Source organism: Pristiophorus japonicus, chromosome 5 (assembly GCF_044704955.1).
Source record: "Pristiophorus japonicus isolate sPriJap1 chromosome 5, sPriJap1.hap1, whole genome shotgun sequence".
Lineage (NCBI taxonomy): Eukaryota > Metazoa > Chordata > Chondrichthyes > Pristiophoridae > Pristiophorus > Pristiophorus japonicus.
In genome coordinates, this window is record NC_091981.1 from 184,152,459 (window position 1) to 184,175,655 (window position 23,197).

Sequence of the window (23,197 nt, forward strand, 5' to 3'; positions counted from 1 at the left end):
CCCTCTGAGACAGGTAACATGTCCCTCTGAGACAAGCAACATGGCTCACTGAGACAGGTAACGTCTCTCTGAGACAGTTAACATTGCCCTCTGAGACAGGTAACATGACCCTCTGGGACAGGTAACATGGTCCTCTGATACATGTAAAATATCTCTCAGATACAGGTAACATGGCCCTCTGAGACAGATAACATGTGGTAACATGGCCCTTTGAGAGAGGTAACATGTCCCGCTGAGAAAGGTAACATGGCCTTCTGAGACAGGTAACATGGCCCGCTGAGACAGGTAATATGGCCTTCTGAGACAGGTAACATGGCCCTCTGAGACAGGTGCTATGGCCCTCTGAGACAGGTAACATGTGGTAACATGTCCCTCTGAGAGAGGTAACATGTCCCTCTGAGACAGGTAACATGGCCTTCTGAGACAGGTAACATGGCCCTCTGAGACAGGTAACATGGCCCTCTGAGACAGGTAACATAGCGATCTGAGACTGGGAACATGGCCCTCTGAGACAGGTGATATGGCCTTTTGAGACAGGTAATATGGCCTTCTGAGATAGGTAAAATGGTCCTCTGAGACAGGTAACATGTCCCTCTGAGACAGGTGATATGGCCCCCTGAGACAAGTAACATGGCCCTCTGAGACAGGTGACATGGCCCTCTGAGACAGGTGATATGGCCCTCTGAGACAAGTAATATGGCCTTTTGAGACACGTAATATGGCTTTCTGAGATAGGTAATATGGCACTCTGAGACAGGTAACATGTCCCTGTGAGACAGGTGATATGGCCTTCTAGGACAGGTAACATGGCCCTCTGAGACAGGTGATATGGCCCTCTGAGACAGGTAACATGGCCTTCTGAGACCGGTACCATGGCCCTCTGAGACAGGTAGCATGACCCTCTGAGACAGGTAACATGGCTCTCTGAGACAGATAACGTGGCCCTCTGAGACAGGTAACGTGGCCCTCTGAGACAGGTAACATGGCCCTCTGAGACGGTAACATGGCTCTCTGAGACAGGTAACATGGCCCTCTGAGGCTGGTAACATGGCCCTCTGAGACAGGTAATATGGCCTTCAGAGACAGGTAATGGCCTTCTGAGACAGGTAATATGGCGTTCTGAGACAGGTAACATGTCCCTCTGAGACAGGTAATATGGCCCTCTGAGACAGATGCTATGGCCCTCTGAGACAGGTAACATGTGGTAACATGGCCCTTTGAGAGAGGTAACATGTCCCGCTGAGAAAGGTAACATGGCCTTCTGAGACTTGTAACATGGCCCTCTGAGACAGGTAATATGGCCTTCTGAGACAGGTAACATGGCCCTCTGAGACAGGTGCAATGGCCCTCTGAGACAGGTAACATGTGGTAACATGTCCCTCTGAGAGAGGTAACATGTCCCTCTGAGACAGGTAACATGGCCTTCTGCGACAGGTAACACGGTCCTCTGAGACAGGTGATATGGCACTCTGAGACAAGTAACATGGCCCTCTGAGACAGGTGATATGGCCCTCTGAGACAGATGATATGGCCTTTTGAGACAGGTAATATGGCCTTCTGAGATAGGTAAAATGGCCCTCTGAGACAGGTAACATGTCCCTCTGAGACAGGTGATATGGCCTTCAGGGACAGGCAACATGGCAGTCTGAGACATATAATATGGCCCTCAGAGACAGGTAACATGGCCTTCTGAGACAGGTAACATAGCCCTCTGAGACAGTTAACATGATACTCTTACACAGGTAAAATGGCTTTCTGAGACAGATAATATGGCCTTCTGAGGCAGGTAACATGGCCCTCTGAGACAGGTAATGTTTCCCTCTGAGACAGGTAACATGGCCCTCTGAGAGGTAATATGGTCTTCTGAGACAGGTAACATGTCCCTCTGAGACAGTTAACATGGCCCTCTGAGACAGGTAATATGGCTTTCTGAGACAGGTAATATGGCCCTCTGAGACAGGTAACATGATCCTCGAGACAGGTAACATGGCATTCTGAGACAGATAATATGGCCTTCTGAGGCAGGTAACATGGCCCTCTGAGACAGGTGATGTTTCCCTCTGAGACAGGTAACATAGCCCTCTGAGACAGGTAATATGGTCTTCTGAGACAGGTACTGGCCCTCTGAGAAAGGTGATATGGCCCTCTGAGACAGGTAACGTGGCCTTCTGAGACAGGTAACATGGCCCTCTGAGAGAGGTAACATGATAACATGGACCTCTGAGACAGGTAACATCGCCATCAGATACAGGTAACATGGCCCTCTGAGACAGGTAACATATCTCTCTGAGACCGGTACCATGGCCCTCTGAGACAGGTAGCATGACCCTCTGAGACAGGTAACATGGCTCTCTGAGACAGATAACGTGGCCCTCTGAGACAGGTAACGTGGCCCTCTGAGACAGGTAACATGGCCCTCTGAGACGGTAACATGGCTCTCTGAAACAGGTAACATGGCCCTCTGAGGCTGGTAACATGGCCCTCTGAGACAGGTAATATGGCCTTCAGAGACAGGTAATGGCCTTCTGAGACAGGTAATATGGCGTTCTGAGACAGGTAACATGTCCCTCTGAGACAGGTAACATGGCCCTCTGAGACAGGTAACATGTCCCTCTGAGACAGGTAATATGGCCCTCTGAGACAGGTAATATGGCCTTCTGAGACAGGTAACATGGCCCTCTGAGAAAGTTGATGTTTCCCTCTGAGACAGGTAACATGGCCCTCTGAGACAGGTAACATGTCTCTCTGAGACAGCTAACTTGGCCCTCTGAGACAGCTAACATGGCCCTCTGAGACAGGTAACATGGTAACATGGACCTCTGAGACAGGTATCATCGACATCTGAGACAGGTAACATGGCCTTTTGAGAGAGGTAACAAGTCTCTCTGATACAGGTAACATGGCCCTCTGAGACAGGTAACATGGCCCTCTGAGACAGGTAACATGTGGTAACATGGCCCTTTGAGAGAGGTAACATGTCCCGCTGAGAAAGGTAACATGGCCTTCTGAGACTTGTAACATGGCCCTCTGAGACAGGTAATATGGCCTTCTGAGACAGGTAACATGGCCCTCTGAGACAGGTGCAATGGCCCTCTGAGACAGGTAACATGTGGTAACATGTCCCTCTGAGAGAGGTAACATGTCCCTCTGAGACAGGTAACATGGCCTTCTGCGACAGGTAACATGGCCCTCTGAGACAGGTGATATGGCACTCTGAGACAAGTAACATGGCCCTCTGAGACAGGTGATATGGCCCTCTGAAACAGATGATATGGCCTTTTGAGACAGGTAATATGGCCTTCTGAGATAGGTAAAATGGCCCTCTGAGACAGGTAACATGTCCCTCTGAGACAGGTGATATGGCCTTCAGGGACAGGTAACATGGCAGTCTGAGACATATAATATGGCCCTCAGAGACAGGTAACATGGCCTTCTGAGACAGGTAACATAGCCCTCTGAGACAGTTAACATGATACTCTTACACAGGTAAAATGGCTTTCTGAGACAGATAATATGGCCTTCTGAGGCAGGTAACATGGCCCTCTGAGACAGGTAATGTTTCCCTCTGAGACAGGTAACATGGCCCTCTGAGAGATAATATTGTCTTCTGAGACAGGTAACATGTCCCTCTGAGACAGTTAACATGGCCCTCTGAGACAGGTAATATGGCTTTCTGAGACAGGTAACATGGCCCTCTGAGACAGGTAACATGATCCTCGAGACAGGTAACATGGCATTCTGAGACAGATAATATGGCCTTCTGAGGCAGGTAACATGGCCCTCTGAGACAGGTGATGTTTCCCTCTGAGACAGGTAACATGGCCCTCTGAGACAGGTAATATGGCCTTCTGAGACAGGTAATGGCCTTCTGAGACAGGTAATGGCCTTCTGAGACAGGTAATATGGCCCTCTGAGGCTGGTAACATGGCCCTCTGAGACAGGTAATATCGCCTTCTGAGACAGTTAATGGCCTTCTGAGACAGGTAATATGGCCTTCTGAGACAGGTAACATGGCCCTCTGAGACAGGTAACATGGCCCTCTGAGACAGGTAAAATGTCCCTCTGAGACAGGTAACATGGCCATCTGAGACAGGTAACATGTCCCTCTGAGACAGGTAATATGGCCCTCTGAGACAAGCAACATGGCTCACTGAGACATGCAACATGGCTCACTGAGACAGGTAACGTCTCTCTGAGACAGTTAACATTGCCCTCTGAGACAGGTAACATGTCCCTCTGAGACAGGTAACATGGCTCCCTGAGACAGGTAACATGGCCCTTTGAGACACGTAACTTGGCCTTCTGAGACAGGAAACATGGCCCTCTGAGAGAGGTAACATGGCGTTCTGAGTCAGGTAAAATGTCCCTCTGAGACAGGTAACATGTCCCTCTGAGACATGTAACATGGCTCTCTGAGACAGGTAACATGGCCCTCTGAGACAGGTAATATGGCCTTCTGAGACAGGGAATGGTCTTCTGAGACAGGTAATATGGCCTTCTGAGACAGGTAACATGGCCCTCTGAGACAGGTAACATGGTCCTCTGATACATGTAAAATATCTCTCAGATACAGGTAACATGGCCCTCTGAGACAGGTGATATGGCCCTCTGAGACACGTAATATGGCCTTTTGAGACACGTAATATGGCTTTCTGAGATAGGTAACATGGCACTCTGAGACAGGTAACATGTCCCTCTGAGACAGGTGATATGGCCTTCTAGGACAGGTAACATGGCCCTCTGAGACAGGTGATATGGCCCTCTGAGACAGGTAACATGGCCTTCTGAGACAGGTAACATGGCTCTCTGAGACAGGTGATATGGCCTTCTGAGACAGGTAATGGCCTTCTGAGACAGGTAATATGGCCTTCTGAGACAGGTAACATGGCCCTCTGAGACAAGTAACATGGCCCTCTAGGACATGTAACATGGTCTTCTGAGACACGTAACTTGGCCTTTTGAGACAGGAAACAATGCCCTCTGAGACAGGTAACATGGCTATCTGAAACGGTAATATGGCCTTCTGAGACAGGTAATATGGCCTTCTGAGACAGGAAACATATCCCTCTGAGACAGGTAATATTTCCCTCTGAGACAGGTAACATAGCCCTCTGAGACAGGTAACATGATCCTCTGAGACAGGTAACATGTCCCTCTGAGACAGGTAACATGTCCCTCTGAGACAGGTAACATGTCCCTCTGAGACAAGCAACATGGCTCACTGAGACAGGTAACGTCTCTCTGAGACAGTTAACATTGCCCTCTGAGACAGGTAACATGACCCTCTAGGACAGGTAACATGTCCCTCTGAGAAAGGTAACATGACCCTCTGAGACAGGTAACATGTCCCTCTGAGACAAGCAACATGGCTCACTGAGACAGGTAACGTCTCTCTGAGACAGTTAACATTGCCCTCTGAGACAGGTAACATGTCTCTGAGACAGGTAACATGGCTCCCTGAGACAGGTAACATGGCCCTTTGAGACAGGTAACATGTCCCTCTGAGACAGGTAACATGACCCTCTGAGACAGGTAACATGTCCCTCTGAGACAAGCAACATGGCTCACTGAGACAGGTAACGTCTCTCTGAGACAGTTAACATTGCCCTCTGAGACAGGTAACATGACCCTCTGGGACAGGTAACATGGTCCTCTGATACATGTAAAATATCTCTCAGATACAGGTAACATGGCCCTCTGAGACAGATAACATGTGGTAACATGGCCCTTTGAGAGAGGTAACATGTCCCGCTGAGAAAAGTAACATGGCCTTCTGAGACAGGTAACATGGCCCGCTGAGACAGGTAATATGGCCTTCTGAGACAGGTAACATGGCCCTCTGAGACAGGTGCTATGGCCCTCTGAGACAGGTAACATGTGGTAACATGTCCCTCTGAGAGAGGTAACATGTCCCTCTGAGACAGGTAACATGGCCTTCTGAGACAGGTAACATGGCCCTCTGAGACAGGTAACATGGCCCTCTGAGACAGGTAACATAGCGATCTGAGACTGGGAACATGGCCCTCTGAGACAGGTGATATGGCCTTTTGAGACAGGTAATATGGCCTTCTGAGATAGGTAAAATGGCCCTCTGAGACAGGTAACATGTCCCTCTGTGATATGGCCCCCTGAGACAAGTAACATGGCCCTCTGAGACAGGTGACATGGCCCTCTGAGACAGGTGATATGGCCCTCTGAGACAAGTAATATGGCCTTTTGAGACAGGTAACATGGCCCTCTGAGAGAGGTAACATGATAACATGGACCTCTGAGACAGGTAACATCGCCATCAGATACAGGTAACATGGCCCTCTGAGACAGGTAACATGTCTCTCTGAGACCGGTGATATGGCCTTCTAGGACAGGTAACATGGCCCTCTGAGACAGGTGATATGGCCCTCTGAGACAGGTAACATGGCCTTCTGAGACAGGTAACATGGCCCTCTGAGAGAGGTAACATGATAACATGGACCTCTGAGACAGGTAACATCGCCATCAGATACAGGTAACATGGCCCTCTGAGACAGGTAACATGTCTCTCTGAGACCGGTACCATGGCCCTCTGAGACAGGTAGCATGACCCTCTGAGACAGGTAACATGGCTCTCTGAGACAGATAACGTGGCCCTCTGAGACAGGTAACGTGGCCCTCTGAGACAGGTAACATGGCCCTCTGAGACGGTAACATGGCTCTCTGAGACAGGTAACGGCCCTCTGAGGCTGGTAACATCGCCCTCTGAGACAGGTAATATGGCCTTCAGAGACAGGTAATGGCCTTCTGAGACAGGTAATATGGCGTTCTGAGACAGGTAACATGTCCCTCTGAGACAGGTAACATGGCCCTCTGCGACAGGTAACATGGCCCTCTGAGACAGGTGATATGGCACTATGAGACAAGTAACATGGCCCTCTGAGACAGGTGATATGGCCCTCTGAGACAGATGATATGGCCTTTTGAGACAGGTAATATGGCCCGCTGAGATAGGTAAAATGGCCCTCTGAGACAGGTAACATGTCCCTCTGAGACAGGTGATATGGCCTTCAGGGACAGGTAACATGGCAGTCTGAGACATATAATATGGCCCTCAGAGACAGGTAACATGGCCTTCTGAGACAGGTAACATGGCCCTCTGAGACAGTTAACATGATACTCTTACACAGGTAAAATGGCTTTCTGAGACAAATAATATGGCCTTCTGAGGCAGGTAACATGGCCCTCTGAGACAGGTAATGTTTCCCTCTGAGACAGGTAACATGGCCCTCTGAGAGGTAATATGGTCTTCTGAGACAGGTAACATGTCCCTCTGAGACAGTTAACATGGCCCTCTGAGACAGGTAATATGGCTTTCTGAGACAGGTAACATGGCCCTCTGAGACAGGTAACATGATCCTCGAGACAGGTAACATGGCATTCTGAGACAGATAATATGGCCTTCTGAGGCAGGTAACATGGCCCTCTGAGACAGGTGATGTTTCCCTCTGAGACAGGTAACATGTCCCTCTGAGACAGGTAACATGGCTCCCTGAGACAGGTAACATGGCCCTTTGAGACACGTAACTTGGCCTTCTGAGACAGGAAACATGGCCCTCTGAGAGAGGTAACATGGCGTTCTGAGTCAGGTAAAATGTCCCTCTGAGACAGGTAACATGTCCCTCTGAGACATGTAACATGGCTCTCTGAGACAGGTAACATGGCCCTCTGAGACAGGTAATATGGCCTTCTGAGACAGGGAATGGCCTTCTGAGACAGGTAATATGGCCTTCTGAGACAGGTAACATGGCCCTCTGAGACAGGTAACATGGTCCTCTGATACATGTAAAATATCTCTCAGATACAGGTAACATGGCCCTCTGAGACAGGTGATATGGCCCTCTGAGACACGTAATATGGCCTTTTGAGACACGTAATATGGCTTTCTGAGATAGGTAACATGGCACTCTGAGACAGGTAACATGTCCCTCTGAGACAGGTGATATGGCCTTCTAGGACAGGTAACATGGCCCTCTGAGACAGGTGATATGGCCCTCTGAGACAGGTAACATGGCCTTCTGAGACAGGTAACATGGCTCTCTGAGACAGGTGATATGGCCTTCTGAGACAGGTAATGGCCTTCTGAGACAGGTAATATGGCCTTCTGAGACAGGTAACATGGCCCTCTGAGACAAGTAACATGGCCCTCTAGGACATGTAACATGGTCTTCTGAGACACGTAACTTGGCCTTTTGAGACAGGAAACAATGCCCTCTGAGACAGGTAACATGGCTATCTGAAACGGTAATATGGCCTTCTGAGACAGGTAATATGGCCTTCTGAGACAGGAAACATATCCCTCTGAGACAGGTAATATTTCCCTCTGAGACAGGTAACATAGCCCTCTGAGACTGGTAACATGATCCTCTGAGACAGGTAACATGTCCCTCTGAGACAGGTAACATGACCCTCTGAGACAGGTAACATGTCCCTCTGAGACAAGCAACATGGCTCACTGAGACAGGTAACGTCTCTCTGAGACAGGTAACATGGCCATCTGAGACAGGTAACATGTCCCTCTGAGACAGGTAATATGGCCCTCTGAGACAAGCAACATGGCTCACTGAGACAGGTAACGTCTCTCTGAGACAGTTAACATTGCCCTCTGAGACAGGTAACATGACCCTCTGAGACAGGTAACATGTCCCTCTGAGACATGCAACATGGCTCACTGAGACAGGTAACGTCTCTCTGAGACAGTTAACATTGCCCTCTGAGACAGGTAACATGTCCCTCTGAGACAGGTAACATGGCTCCCTGAGACAGGTAACATGGCCCTTTGAGACACGTAACTTGGCCTTCTGAGACAGGAAACATGGCCCTCTGAGAGAGGTAACATGGCGTTCTGAGTCAGGTAAAATGTCCCTCTGAGACAGGTAACATGTCCCTCTGAGACATGTAACATGGCTCTCTGAGACAGGTAACATGGCCCTCTGAGACAGGTAATATGGCCTTCTGAGACAGGGAATGGCCTTCTGAGACAGGTAATATGGCCTTCTGAGACAGGTAACATGGCCCTCTGAGACAGGTAACATGGTCCTCTGATACATGTAAAATATCTCTCAGATACAGGTAACATGGCCCTCTGAGACAGGTGATATGGCCCTCTGAGACACGTAATATGGCCTTTTGAGACACGTAATATGGCTTTCTGAGATAGGTAACATGGCACTCTGAGACAGGTAACATGTCCCTCTGAGACAGGTGATATGGCCTTCTAGGACAGGTAACATGGCCCTCTGAGACAGGTGATATGGCCCTCTGAGACAGGTAACATGGCCTTCTGAGACAGGTAACATGGCTCTCTGAGACAGGTGATATGGCCTTCTGAGACAGGTAATGGCCTTCTGAGACAGGTAATATGGCCTTCTGAGACAGGTAACATGGCCCTCTGAGACAAGTAACATGGCCCTCTAGGACATGTAACATGGTCTTCTGAGACACGTAACTTGGCCTTTTGAGACAGGAAACAATGCCCTCTGAGACAGGTAACATGGCTATCTGAAACGGTAATATGGCCTTCTGAGACAGGTAATATGGCCTTCTGAGACAGGAAACATATCCCTCTGAGACAGGTAATATTTCCCTCTGAGACAGGTAACATAGCCCTCTGAGACAGGTAACATGATCCTCTGAGACAGGTAACATGTCCCTCTGAGACAGGTAACATGACCCTCTGAGACAGGTAACATGTCCCTCTGAGACAAGCAACATGGCTCACTGAGACAGGTAACGTCTCTCTGAGACAGTTAACATTGCCCTCTGAGACAGGTAACATGTCTCTGAGACAGGTAACATGGCTCCCTGAGACAGGTAACATGGCCCTTTGAGACAGGTAACATGTCCCTCTGAGACAGGTAACATGACCCTCTGAGACAGGTAACATGTCCCTCTGAGACAAGCAACATGGCTCACTGAGACAGGTAACGTCTCTCTGAGACAGTTAACATTGCCCTCTGAGACAGGTAACATGACCCTCTGGGACAGGTAACATGGTCCTCTGATACATGTAAAATATCTCTCAGATACAGGTAACATGGCCCTCTGAGACAGATAACATGTGGTAACATGGCCCTTTGAGAGAGGTAACATGTCCCGCTGAGAAAGGTAACATGGCCTTCTGAGACAGGTAACATGGCCCGCTGAGACAGGTAATATGGCCTTCTGAGACAGGTAACATGGCCCTCTGAGACAGGTGCTATGGCCCTCTGAGACAGGTAACATGTGGTAACATGTCCCTCTGAGAGAGGTAACATGTCCCTCTGAGACAGGTAACATGGCCTTCTGAGACAGGTAACATGGCCCTCTGAGACAGGTAACATGGCCCTCTGAGACAGGTAACATAGCGATCTGAGACTGGGAACATGGCCCTCTGAGACAGGTGATATGGCCTTTTGAGACAGGTAATATGGCCTTCTGAGATAGGTAAAATGGCCGTCTGAGACAGGTAACATGTCCCTCTGAGACAGGTGATATGGCCCCCTGAGACAAGTAACATGGCCCTCTGAGACAGGTGACATGGCCCTCTGAGACAGGTGATATGGCCCTCTGAGACAAGTAATATGGCCTTTTGAGACACGTAATATGGCTTTCTGAGATAGGTAACATGGCACTCTGAGACAGGTAACATGTCCCTGTGAGACAGGTGATATGGCCTTCTAGGACAGGTAACATGGCCCTCTGAGACAGGTGATATGGCCCTCTGAGACAGGTAACATGGCCTTCTGAGACAGGTAACATGGCCCTCTGAGAGAGGTAACATGATAACATGGACCTCTGAGACAGGTAACATCGCCATCAGATACAGGTAACATGGTCCTCTGAGACAGGTAACGTGGCCCTCTGAGACAGGTAACATGGCCCTCTGAGACGGTAACATGGCTCTCTGAGACAGGTAACATGGCCCTCTGAGGCTGGTAACATGGCCCTCTGAGACAGGTAATATGGCCTTCAGAGACAGGTAATGGCCTTCTGAGACAGGTAATATGGCGTTCTGAGACAGGTAACATGTCCCTCTGAGACAGGTAACATGGCCCTCTGAGACAGGTAACATGTCCCTCTGAGACAGCTAACTTGGCCCTCTGAGACAGCTAACATGGCCCTCTGAGACAGGTAACATGGCCCTCTGAGACAGGTAACATGGTAACATGGACCTCTGAGACAGGTATCATCGACATCTGAGACAGGTAACATTGCCTTTTGCGAGAGGTAACAAGTCTCTCTGATACAGGTAACATGGCCCTCTGAGACAGGTAACATGGCCCTCTGAGACAGGTAACATGTATCTCTGAGACAGATGCTATGGCCCTCTGAGACAGGTAACATGTGGTAACATGGCCCTTTGAGAGAGGTAACATGTCCCGCTGAGAAAGGTAACATGGCCTTCTGAGACTTGTAACATGGCCCTCTGAGACAGGTAATATGGCCTTCTGAGACAGGTAACATGGCCCTCTGAGACAGGTGCAATGGCCCTCTGAGACAGGTAACATGTGGTAACATGTCCCTCTGAGAGAGGTAACATGTCCCTCTGAGACAGGTAACATGGCCTTCTGCGACAGGTAACATGGCCCTCTGAGACAGGTGATATGGCACTCTGAGACAAGTAACATGGCCCTCTGAGACAGGTGATATGGCCCTCTGAGACAGATGATATGGCCTTTTGAGACAGGTAATATGGCCTTCTGAGATAGGTAAAATGGCCCTCTGAGACAGGTAACATGTCCCTCTGAGACAGGTGATATGGCCCCCTGAGACAAGTAACATGGCCCTCTGAGACAGGTGACATGGTCCTCTGAGACAGGTGATATGGCCCTCTGAGACAGGTGATATGGCCTTTTGAGACACGTAATATGGCTTTCTGAGATAGGTAACATGGCACTCTGAGACAGGTAAGATGTCCCTGTGAGACAGGTAACATGGCCCTCTGAGACAGATGATATGGCCCTCTGAGACAGGTAACATGGCCTTCTGAGACAGGTAACATGGCCATCTGAGAGAGGTAACATGGTAACATGGCCCTCTGAGACAGGTAACATCGCCATCAGATACAGGTAATATGGCCCTCTGAGACAGGTAACATGTCTCTCTGAGACCGGTACCATGGGCCTCTGAGACAGGTAGCATGAACCTCTGAGACAGGTAACATGGCTCTCTGAGACAGATAACGTGGCCCTCTGAGACAGGTAACGTGGCCCTCTGAGACAGGTAACATGGCCCTCTGAGACGGTAACATGGCTCTCTGAGACAGCTAACATAGCCGTCTGAGACAGCTAACATGGCCCTCTGAGAGACGTAACATGGTAACATGGACCTCTGAGACAGGTAACATGGCCTTCTGAGACAGGTAACATGGCACTCTGATACATGTAATATATCTCTCAGATACAGGTAACATGGCCCTCTGAGACAGGTAATACTCTGAGACAGGTGCTATAGCCCTCTGAGACAGGTAACATGTGGTAACATTGCCCTTTGAGAGAGGTAACATGTCCCGCTGAGAAAGTTAACATGGCCTTCTGAGACAGGTTAAATGGCCCTCTGAGACAGGTAACATGGCCCTCTGAGGCTGGTAACATGGCCCTCTGAGACAGGTAATATGGCCTTCTGAGACAGATAATGGCCTTCTGAGACAGGTAATATGGCGCTCTGAGACAGGTAACATGTCCCTCTGAGACAGGTAACATGGCCCTCTGAGACAGATAACATGTCCCTCTGAGACAGGTAATATGGCCCTCTGAGACAGGTAATATGGCCTTCTGAGACAGGTAACATGGCCCTCTGAGACAGGTAACATGATCCTCGAGACAGGTAACATGGCTTTCTGAGACAGATAATATGGCCTTCTGAGGCAGGTAACATGGCCCTCTGAGACAGGTAATGTTTCCCTCTGAGACAGGTAACATGGCCCTCTGAGAGGTAATATGGTCTTCTGAGACAGGTAACATGTCCCTCTGAGACAGTTAACATGGCCCTCTGAGACAGGTAATATGGCTTTCTGAGACAGGTAACATGGCCCTCTGAGACAGGTAACATGATCCTCGAGACAGGTAACATGGCTTTCTGAGACAGATAATATGGCCTTCTGAGGCAGTTAACATGGCCCTCTGAAACAGGTGATGTTTCCCTCTGAGACAGGTAACATGGCCCTCTGAGACAGGTAATATGGCCTTCTGAGACAGGTAATGGCCTTCTGAGACAGGTAATGGCCTTCTGAGACAGGTAATATGGCCCTCTGAGGCTGGTAACATGGCCCTCTGAGACAGATAATATCGCCTTCTGAGACAGGTAATGGCCTTCTGAGAGAGGTAATATGGCCTTCTGAGACAGGTAACATGGCCCTCTGAGACAGTTAACATGATACTCTTACACAGGTAAAATGGCTTTCTGAGACAGATAATATGGCCTTCAGGCAGGTAACATGGCCTTCTGAGACAGGTAATGTTTCCCTCTGTGACAGGTAACATGGCCCTCCGAGACAGGTAACATGTCCCTCTGAGAAAAGTAACATGGCTTTCTGAGACAGATAATATGGCCTTCTGAGGCAGGTAACATGGCCCTCTGAGAAAGTTGATGTTTCCCTCTGAGACAGGTAACATGGCCCTCTGAGACAGGTAACATGTCTCTCTGAGACAGCTAACTTGGCCATCTGAGACAGCTAACATGGCCCTCTGAGACAGGTAACATGGTAACATGGAGCTCTGAGACAGGTATCATCGACATTTGAGACAGGTAACATGGCCCTTTGAGAGAGGTAACAAGTCTCTCTGATACAGGTAACATGGCCCTCTGAGACAGGTAACATGGCCCTCTGAGACAGGTAACATGTATCTCTGAGACAGATGCTATGGCCCTCTGAGACAGGTAACATGTGGTAACATGGCCCTTTGAGAGAGGTAACATGCCCCGCTGAGAAAGGTAACATGGCCTTTTGAGACTTGTAACATGGCCCTCTGAGACAGGTAATATGGCCTTCTGAGACAGGTAACATAGCCCTCTGAGACAGGTGCAATGGCCCTCTGAGACAGGTAACATGTGGTAACATGTCCCTCTGAGAGAGGTAACATGTCCCTCTGAGACAGGTAACATGGCCTTCTGAGACAGGTAACATAGCGATCTGAGACTGGGAACATGGCCCTCTGAGACAGGTGATATGGCCTTTTGAGACAGGTAATATGGCCTTCTGAGATAGGTAAAATGGCCGTCTGAGACAGGTAACATGTCCCTCTGAGACAAGTAACATGGCCTTTTGAGACAGGTAATATGGCCTTCTGAGATAGGTAAAATGGCCCTCTGAGACAGGTAACATGTCCCTCTGAGACAGGTGATATGGCCCCCTGAGACAAGTAACATGGCCCTCTGAGACAGGTAACATGGCCCTCTGAGACAGGTGATATGGCCCTCTGAGACAAGTAACATGGCCCTCTGAGACAGGTGATATGGCCCTCTGAGACAGGTAATATGGCCTTTTGAGACAGGTAATATGGCCTTCTGAGATAGGTAAAATGGCCCTCTGAGATAGGTAACATGTCCCTCTGAGATTGGTGATATGGCCTTCAGGGACAGGTAACATGGCCCTCTGAGACATATAATATGGCCCTCTGAGACAGGTAACATGGCCTTCTGAGACAGGTAACATGGCCCTCTGAGACAGTTAACATGATACTCTTACACAGGTAAAATGGCTTTCTGAGACAGATAATATGGCCTTCTGAGGCAGGTGACATGGCCCTCTGAGACAGGTAATGTTTCCCTCTGAGACAGGTAACATGGCCCTCTGAGAGGTAATATGGTCTTCTGAGACAGGTAACATGTCCCTCTGAGACAGTTAACATGGCCCTCTGAGACAGGTAATATGGCTTTCTGAGACAGGTAACATGGTCCTCTGAGACAGGTAACATGATCCTCGAGACAGGTAACATTGCTTTCTGAGACAAGTAATATGGCCTTCTGAGGCAGGTAACATGGCCCTCTGAGACAGGTGATGTTTCCCTCTGAGACAGGTAACATGGCCCTCTGAAACAGGTAATATGGCCTTCTGAGACAGGTAATGGCCTTCTGAGACAGGTAATGGCCTTCTGAGACAGGTAATATGGCCCTCTGAGGCTGGTAACATGGCCCTCTGAGACAGGTAATATCGCCTTCTGAGACAGGTAATGGCCTTCTGAGACAGGTAATATGGCCTTCTGAGGCAGGTGACATGGCCCTCTGAGACAGGTAATGTTTCCCTCTGAGACAGGTAACATGGCCCTCTGAGAGGTAATATGGTCTTCTGAGACAGGTAACATGTCCCTCTGAGACAGTTAACATGGCCCTCTGAGACAGGTAATATGGCTTTCTGAGACAGGTAACATGGTCCTCTGAGACAGGTAACATGATCCTCGAGACAGGTAACATTGCTTTCTGAGACAGGTAATATGGCCTTCTGAGGCAGGTAACATGGCCCTCTGAGACAGGTGATGTTTCCCTCTGAGACAGGTAACATGGCCCTCTGAAACAGGTAATATGGCCTTCTGAGACAGGTAATGGCCTTCTGAGACAGGTAATGGCCTTCTGAGACAGGTAATATGGCCCTCTGAGGCTGGTAACATGGCCCTCTGAGACAGGTAATATCGCCTTCTGAGACAGGTAATGGCCTTCTGAGACAGGTAATATGGCCTTCTGAGACAGGTAACATGGCCCTCTGAGACAGTTAACATGATACTCTTACACAGGTAAAATGGCTTTCCGAGACAGATAATATGGCCTTCTGAGGCAGGTAACATGGCCTTCTGAGACAGGTAACACGTCCCTCTGAGAAAAGTAACATGGCTTTCTGAGACAGATAATATGGCCTTCTGAGGCAGGTAACATGGCCCTCTGAGAAAGTTGATGTTTCCCTCTGAGACAGGTAACTTGGCCCTCTGAGACAGCTAACATGGCCCTCTGAGACAGGTATCATCGACATCTGAGACAGGTAACATGGCCCTTTGAGAGAGGTAACAAGTCTCTCTGATACAGGTAACATGGCCCTCTGAGACAGGTAACATGGCACTCTGAGACAGGTAACATGTATCTCTGAGACAGATGCTATGGCCCTCTGAGACAGGTAACATGTGGTAACATGGCCCTTTGAGAGAGGTAATATGTCCCGCTGAGAAAGGTAACATGGCCCTCTGAGATAGGTAACATGTCCCTCTGAGATTGGTGATATGGCCTTCAGGGACAGGTAACATGGCCCTCTGAGAGGTAATATGGTCTTCTGAGACAGGTAACATGTCCCTCTGAGACAGTTAACATGGCCCTCTGAGACAGGTAATATGGCTTTCTGAGACAGGTAACATGGCCCTCTGAGACAGGTAACATGATCCTCGAGACAGGTAACATGGCTTTCTGAGACAGATAATATGGCCTTCTGAGGCAGGTAACATGGCCCTCTGAGACAGGTGATGTTTCCCTCTGAGACAGGTAACATGGCCCTCTGAGACAGGTAATATGGCCTTCTGAGACAGGTAATGGCCTTCTGAGACAGGTAATGGCCTTCTGAGACAGGTAATATGGCCCTCTGAGGCTGGCAACATGGCCCTCTGAGACAGGTAATATCGCCTTCTGAGACAGGTAATGGCCTTCTGAGACAGGTAATATGGCCTTCTGAGACAGGTAACATGGCCCTCTGAGACAGTTAACATGATACTCTTACACAGGTAAAATGGCTTTCTGAGACAGATAATATGGCCTTCTGAGGCAGGTAACATGGCCTTCTGAGACAGGTAACATGTCCCTCTGAGAAAAGTAACATGGCTTTCTGAGACAGATAATATGGCCTTCTGAGGCAGGTAACATGGCCCTCTGAGAAAGTTGATGTTTCCCTCTGAGACAGGTAACATGACCCTCTGAGACAGGTAACATGTCTCTCTGAGACAGCTAACTTGGCCCTCTGAGACAGCTAACATGGCCCTCTGAGACAGGTATCATCGACATCTGAGACAGGTAACATGGCCCTTTGAGAGAGGTAACAAGTCTCTCTGATACAGGTAACATGGCCCTCTGAGACAGGTAACATGGCCCTCTGAGACAGGTAACATGTATCTCTGAGACAGATGCTATGGCCCTCTGAGACAGGTAACATGTGGTAACATGGCCCTTTGAGAGAGGTAACATGTCCCGCTGAGAAAGGTAACATGGCCCTCTGAGATAGGTAACATGTCCCTCTGAGATTGGTGATATGGCCTTCAGGGACAGGTAACATGGCCCACTGAGACATATAATATGACCCTCTGAGACAGTTAACATGGCCTTCTGAGACAGGTAACATGGCCCTCTGAGACAGGTGCAATCGCCCTCTGAGACAGGTGATATGGCCCTCTGAGACAAGTAACATGGCCCTCTGAGACAGGTGATATGGCCCTCTGAGACAGGTAATATGGTCTTTTGAGACAGGTAATATGGCATTTCGAGACAGGTAAAATGTCCCTCTGAGACAGGTAATATGGCCTTCTGAGACACGTAACATGTCGCTCGGAGACAGGTAATATGGCGTTCTGAGACAGGTAACATGTCCCTCTGAGACAGGTAACATGGCCCTCTGAGAGGTAATTTGGTCTTCTGAGACAGGTAACATGTCCCTCTGAGACAGTTAACATGGCCCTCTGAGACAGGTGCAATGGCCCTCTGAGACAGGTAACATGTGGTAACATGTCCCTCTGAGAGAGGTAACATGTCCCTCTGAGACAGGTAACATGGCCTTCTGAGACAGGTAACATAGCGATCTGAGACTGGGAACATGGCCCTCTGAGACAGGTGATATGGCCTTTTGAGACAGGTAATATGGCCTTCTGAGATAGGTAAAATGGCCGTCTGAGACAGGTAACATGTCCCTCTGAGACAAGTGACATGGCCTTTTGAGACAGGTAATATGGCCTTCTGAGATAGGTAAAATGGCCCTCTGAGACAGGTAACATGTCCCTCTGAGACAGGTGATATGGCCCCCTGAGACAAGTAACATGGCCCTCTGAGACAGGTAACATGGCCCTCTGAGACAGGTGATATGGCCCTCTGAGACAAGTAACATGGCCCTCTGAGACAGGTGATATGGCCCTCTGAGACAGGTAATATGGCCTTTTGAGACAGGTAATATGGCCTTCTGAGATAGGTAAAATGGCCCTCTGAGATAGGTAACATGTCCCTCTGAGATTGGTGATATGGCCCTCTGAGACAGGTAATATGGCCTTTTGAGACAGGTAATATGGCCTTCTGAGATAGGTAAAATGGCCCTCTGAGATAGGTAACATGTCCCTCTGAGATTGGTGATATGGCCTTCAGGGACAGGTAACATGGCCCTCTGAGACATATAATATGGCCCTCTGAGACAGGTAACATGGCCTTCTGAGACAGGTAACATGGCCCTCTGAGACAGTTAACATGATACTCTTACACAGGTAAAATGGCTTTCTGAGACAGATAATATGGCCTTCTGAGGCAGGTGACATGGCCCTCTGAGACAGGTAATGTTTCCCTCTGAGACAGGTAACATGGCCCTCTGAGAGGTAATATGGTCTTCTGAGACAGGTAACATGTCCCTCTGAGACAGGTAACATGATCCTCGAGACAGGTAACATTGCTTTCTGAGACAGGTAATATGGCCTTCTGAGGCAGGTAACATGGCCCTCTGAGACAGGTGATGTTTCCCTCTGAGACAGGTAACATGGCCCTCTGAAACAGGTAATATGGCCTTCTGAGACAGGTAATGGCCTTCTGAGACAGGTAATGGCCTTCTGAGACAGGTAATATGGCCCTCTGAGGCTGGTAACATGGCCCTCTGAGACAGGTAATATCGCCTTCTGAGACAGGTAATGGCCTTCTGAGACAGGTAATATGGCCTTCTGAGACAGGTAACATGGCCCTCTGAGACAGTTAACATGATACTCTTACACAGGTAAAATGGCTTTCTGAGACAGATAATATGGCCTTCTGAGGCAGGTAACATGGCCTTCTGAGACAGGTAACACGTCCCTCTGAGAAAAGTAACATGGCTTTCTGAGACAGATAATATGGCCTTCTGAGGCAGGTAACATGGCCCTCTGAGAAAGTTGATGTTTCCCTCTGAGACAGGTAACTTGGCCCTCTGAGACAGCTAACATGGCCCTCTGAGACAGGTATCATCGACATCTGAGACAGGTAACATGGCCCTTTGAGAGAGGTAACAAGTCTCTCTGATACAGGTAACATGGCCCTCTGAGACAGGTAACATGGCACTCTGAGACAGGTAACATGTATCTCTGAGACAGATGCTATGGCCCTCTGAGACAGGTAACATGTGGTAACATGGCCCTTTGAGAGAGGTAATATGTCCCGCTGAGAAAGGTAACATGGCCCTCTGAGATAGGTAACATGTCCCTCTGAGATTGGTGATATGGCCTTCAGGGACAGGTAACATGGCCCTCTGAGAGGTAATATGGTCTTCTGAGACAGGTAACATGTCCCTCTGAGACAGTTAACATGGCCCTCTGAGACAGGTAATATGGCTTTCTGAGACAGGTAACATGGCCCTCTGAGACAGGTAACATGATCCTCGAGACAGGTAACATGGCTTTCTGAGACAGATAATATGGCCTTCTGAGGCAGGTAACATGGCCCTCTGAGACAGGTGATGTTTCCCTCTGAGACAGGTAACATGGCCCTCTGAGGTAATATGGCCTTCTGAGACAGGTAATGGCCTCTGAGACAGGTAATGGCCTTCTGAGACAGGTAATATGGCCCTCTGAGGCTGGCAACATGGCCCTCTGAGACAGGTAATATCGCCTTCTGAGACAGGTAATGGCCTTCTGAGACAGGTAATATGGCCTTCTGAGACAGGTAACATGGCCCTCTGAGACAGTTAACATGATACTCTTACACAGGTAAAATGGCTTTCTGAGACAGATAATATGGCCTTCTGAGGCAGGTAACATGGCCTTCTGAGACAGGTAACATGTCCCTCTGAGAAAAGTAACATGGCTTTCTGAGACAGATAATATGGCCTTCTGAGGCAGGTAACATGGCCCTCTGAGAAAGTTGATGTTTCCCTCTGAGACAGGTAACATGACCCTCTGAGACAGGTAACATGTCTCTCTGAGACAGCTAACTTGGCCCTCTGAGACAGCTAACATGGCCCTCTGAGACAGGTATCATCGACATCTGAGACAGGTAACATGGCCCTTTGAGAGAGGTAACAAGTCTCTCTGATACAGGTAACATGGCCCTCTGAGACAGGTAACATGGCCCTCTGAGACAGGTAACATGTATCTCTGAGACAGATGCTATGGCCCTCTGAGACAGGTAACATGTGGTAACATGGCCCTTTGAGAGAGGTAACATGTCCCGCTGAGAAAGGTAACATGGCCCTCTGAGATAGGTAACATGTCCCTCTGAGATTGGTGATATGGCCTTCAGGGACAGGTAACATGGCCCACTGAGACATATAATATGACCCTCTGAGACAGTTAACATGGCCTTCTGAGACAGGTAACATGGCCCTCTGAGACAGGTGCAATCGCCCTCTGAGACAGGTGATATGGCCCTCTGAGACAAGTAACATGGCCCTCTGAGACAGGTGATATGGCCCTCTGAGACAGGTAATATGGTCTTTTGAGACAGGTAATATGGCATTTCGAGATAGGTAAAATGGCCCTCTGAGACAGGTAACATGTCCCTCTGAGACAGGTGATATGGCCCTCTGAGACAAGTAACATGGCCCTCTGAGACAGATAACATGGCCCTCTGAGACAGGTGATATGGCCCTCTGAGACAGGTAACATGTGGTAACATGTCCCTCTGAGAGAGGTAACATGTCCCTCTGAGGCAGGTAACATGGACTTCTGCGACAGGTAACATGGCCCTCTGAGACAGGTGATATGGCCCTCTGAGACAGATGCTATGGCCCTCTGAGACAGGTAACATGTGGTAACATGGCCCTTTGGGAGAGGTAATATGTCCCGCTGAGAAAGGTAACATGGCCCTCTGAGATAGGTAACATGTCCCTCTGAGATTGGTGATATGGCCTTCAGGGACAGGTAACATGGCCCACTGAGACATATAATATGGCCCTCTGAGACAGGTAACATGGCCTTCTGAGACAGGTAACATGGCCCTCTGAGACAGTTAACATGATACTCTTACACAGGTAAAATGGCTTTCTGAGACAGATAATATGGCCTTCTGAGGCAGGTAACATGGCCCTCTGAGACAGGTAATGTTTCCCTCTGAGACAGGTAACATGGCCCTCTGAGAGGTAATATGGTCTTCTGAGACAGGTAACATGTCCCTCTGAGACAGTTAACATGGCCCTCTGAGACAGGTAATATGGCTTTCTGAGACAGGTAACATGGCCCTCTGAGACAGGTAACATGATCCTCGAGACAGGTAACATGGCTTTCTGAGACAGATAATATGGCCTTCTGAGGCAGGTAACATGGCCCTCTGAGACAGGTGATGTTTCCCTCTGAGACAGGTAACATGGCCCTCTGAGACAGGTAATATGGCCTTCTGAGACAGGTAATGGCCTTCTGAGACAGGTAATGGCCTTCTGAGGCAGGTAATATGGCCCTCTGAGGCTGGTAACATGGCCCTCTGAGACAGGTAATATCGCCTTCTGAGACAGGTAATGACCTTCTGAGAGAGGTAATATGGCCTTCTGAGACAGGTAACATGGCCCTCTGAGACAGTTAACATGATACTCTTACACAGGTAAAATGGCTTTCTGAGACAGATAATATGGCCTTCTGAGGCAGGTAACATGGCCTTCTGAGACAGGTAACATGTCCCTCTGAGAAAAGTAACATGGCTTTCTGAGACAGATAATATGGCCTTCTGAGGCAGGTAACATGGCCCTCTGAGAAAGTTGATGTTTCCCTCTGAGACAGGTAACATGACCCTCTGAGACAGGTAACATGTCTCTCTGAGACAGCTAACTTGGCCCTCTGAGACAGCTAACGTGGCCCTCTGAGACAGGTATCATCGACATCTGAGACAGGTAACATGGCCCTTTGAGAGAGGTAACAAGTCTCTCTGATACAGGTAACATGGCCCTCTGAGACAGGTAACATGGCCCTCTGAGACAGGTAACATGTATCTCTGAGACAGATGCTATGGCCCTCTGAGACAGGTAACATGTGGTAACATGGCCCTTTGAGAGAGGTAACATGTCCCGCTGAGAAAGGTAACATGGCCCTCTGAGATAGGTAACATGTCCCTCTGAGATTGGTGATATGGCCTTCAGGGACAGGTAACATGGCCCACTGAGACATATAATATGACCCTCTGAGACAGGTAACATGGCCTTCTGAGACAGGTAACATGGCCCTCTGAGACAGGTGCAATGGCCCTCTGAGACAGGTGATATGGCCCTCTGAGACAAGTAACATGGCCCTCTGAGACAGGTGATATGGCCCTCTGAGACAGGTAATATGGCCTTTTGAGACAGGTAATATGGCATTCCGAGATAGGTAAAATGGCCCTCTGAGACAGGTAACATGTCCCTCTGAGACAGGTGATATGGCCCTCTGAGACAAGTAACATGGCCCTCTGAGACAGGTAACATGGCCCTCTGAGACAGGTGATATGGCCCTCTGAGACAGGTAACATGTGGTAGGTAACATGTCCCTCTGAGAGAGGTAACATGTCCCTCTGAGGCAGGTAACATGGCCTTCTGCGACAGGTAACATGGCCCTCTGAGACAGGTGATATGGCCCTCTGAGACAAGTAACATGGCCCTCTGAGACAGGTGATATGGCCCTCTGAGACAGGTAATATGGCCTTTTGAGACAGGTAATATGGCCTTCTGAGATCGGTAAAATGGCCCTCTGAGACAGGTAACATGTCCCTCTGAAATTGGTGATATGGCCTTCAGGGACAGGAAACATGGCCCTCTGAGACATATAATATGGCCCTCTGAGACAGTTAACATGGCCTTCTGAGACAGGTAACATGGCCCTCTGAGACAGTTAACATGATACTCTTACACAGGTAAAATGGCTTTCTGAGACAGATAATATGGCCTTCTGAGGCAGGTAACATGGCCCTCTGAGACAGGTAATGTTTCCCTCTGAGACAGGTAACATGGCCCACTGAGAGGTAATATGGTCTTCTGAGACAGGTAACATGTCCCTCTGAGACAGTTAACATGGCCCTCTGAGACAGGTAGTATGGCTTTCTG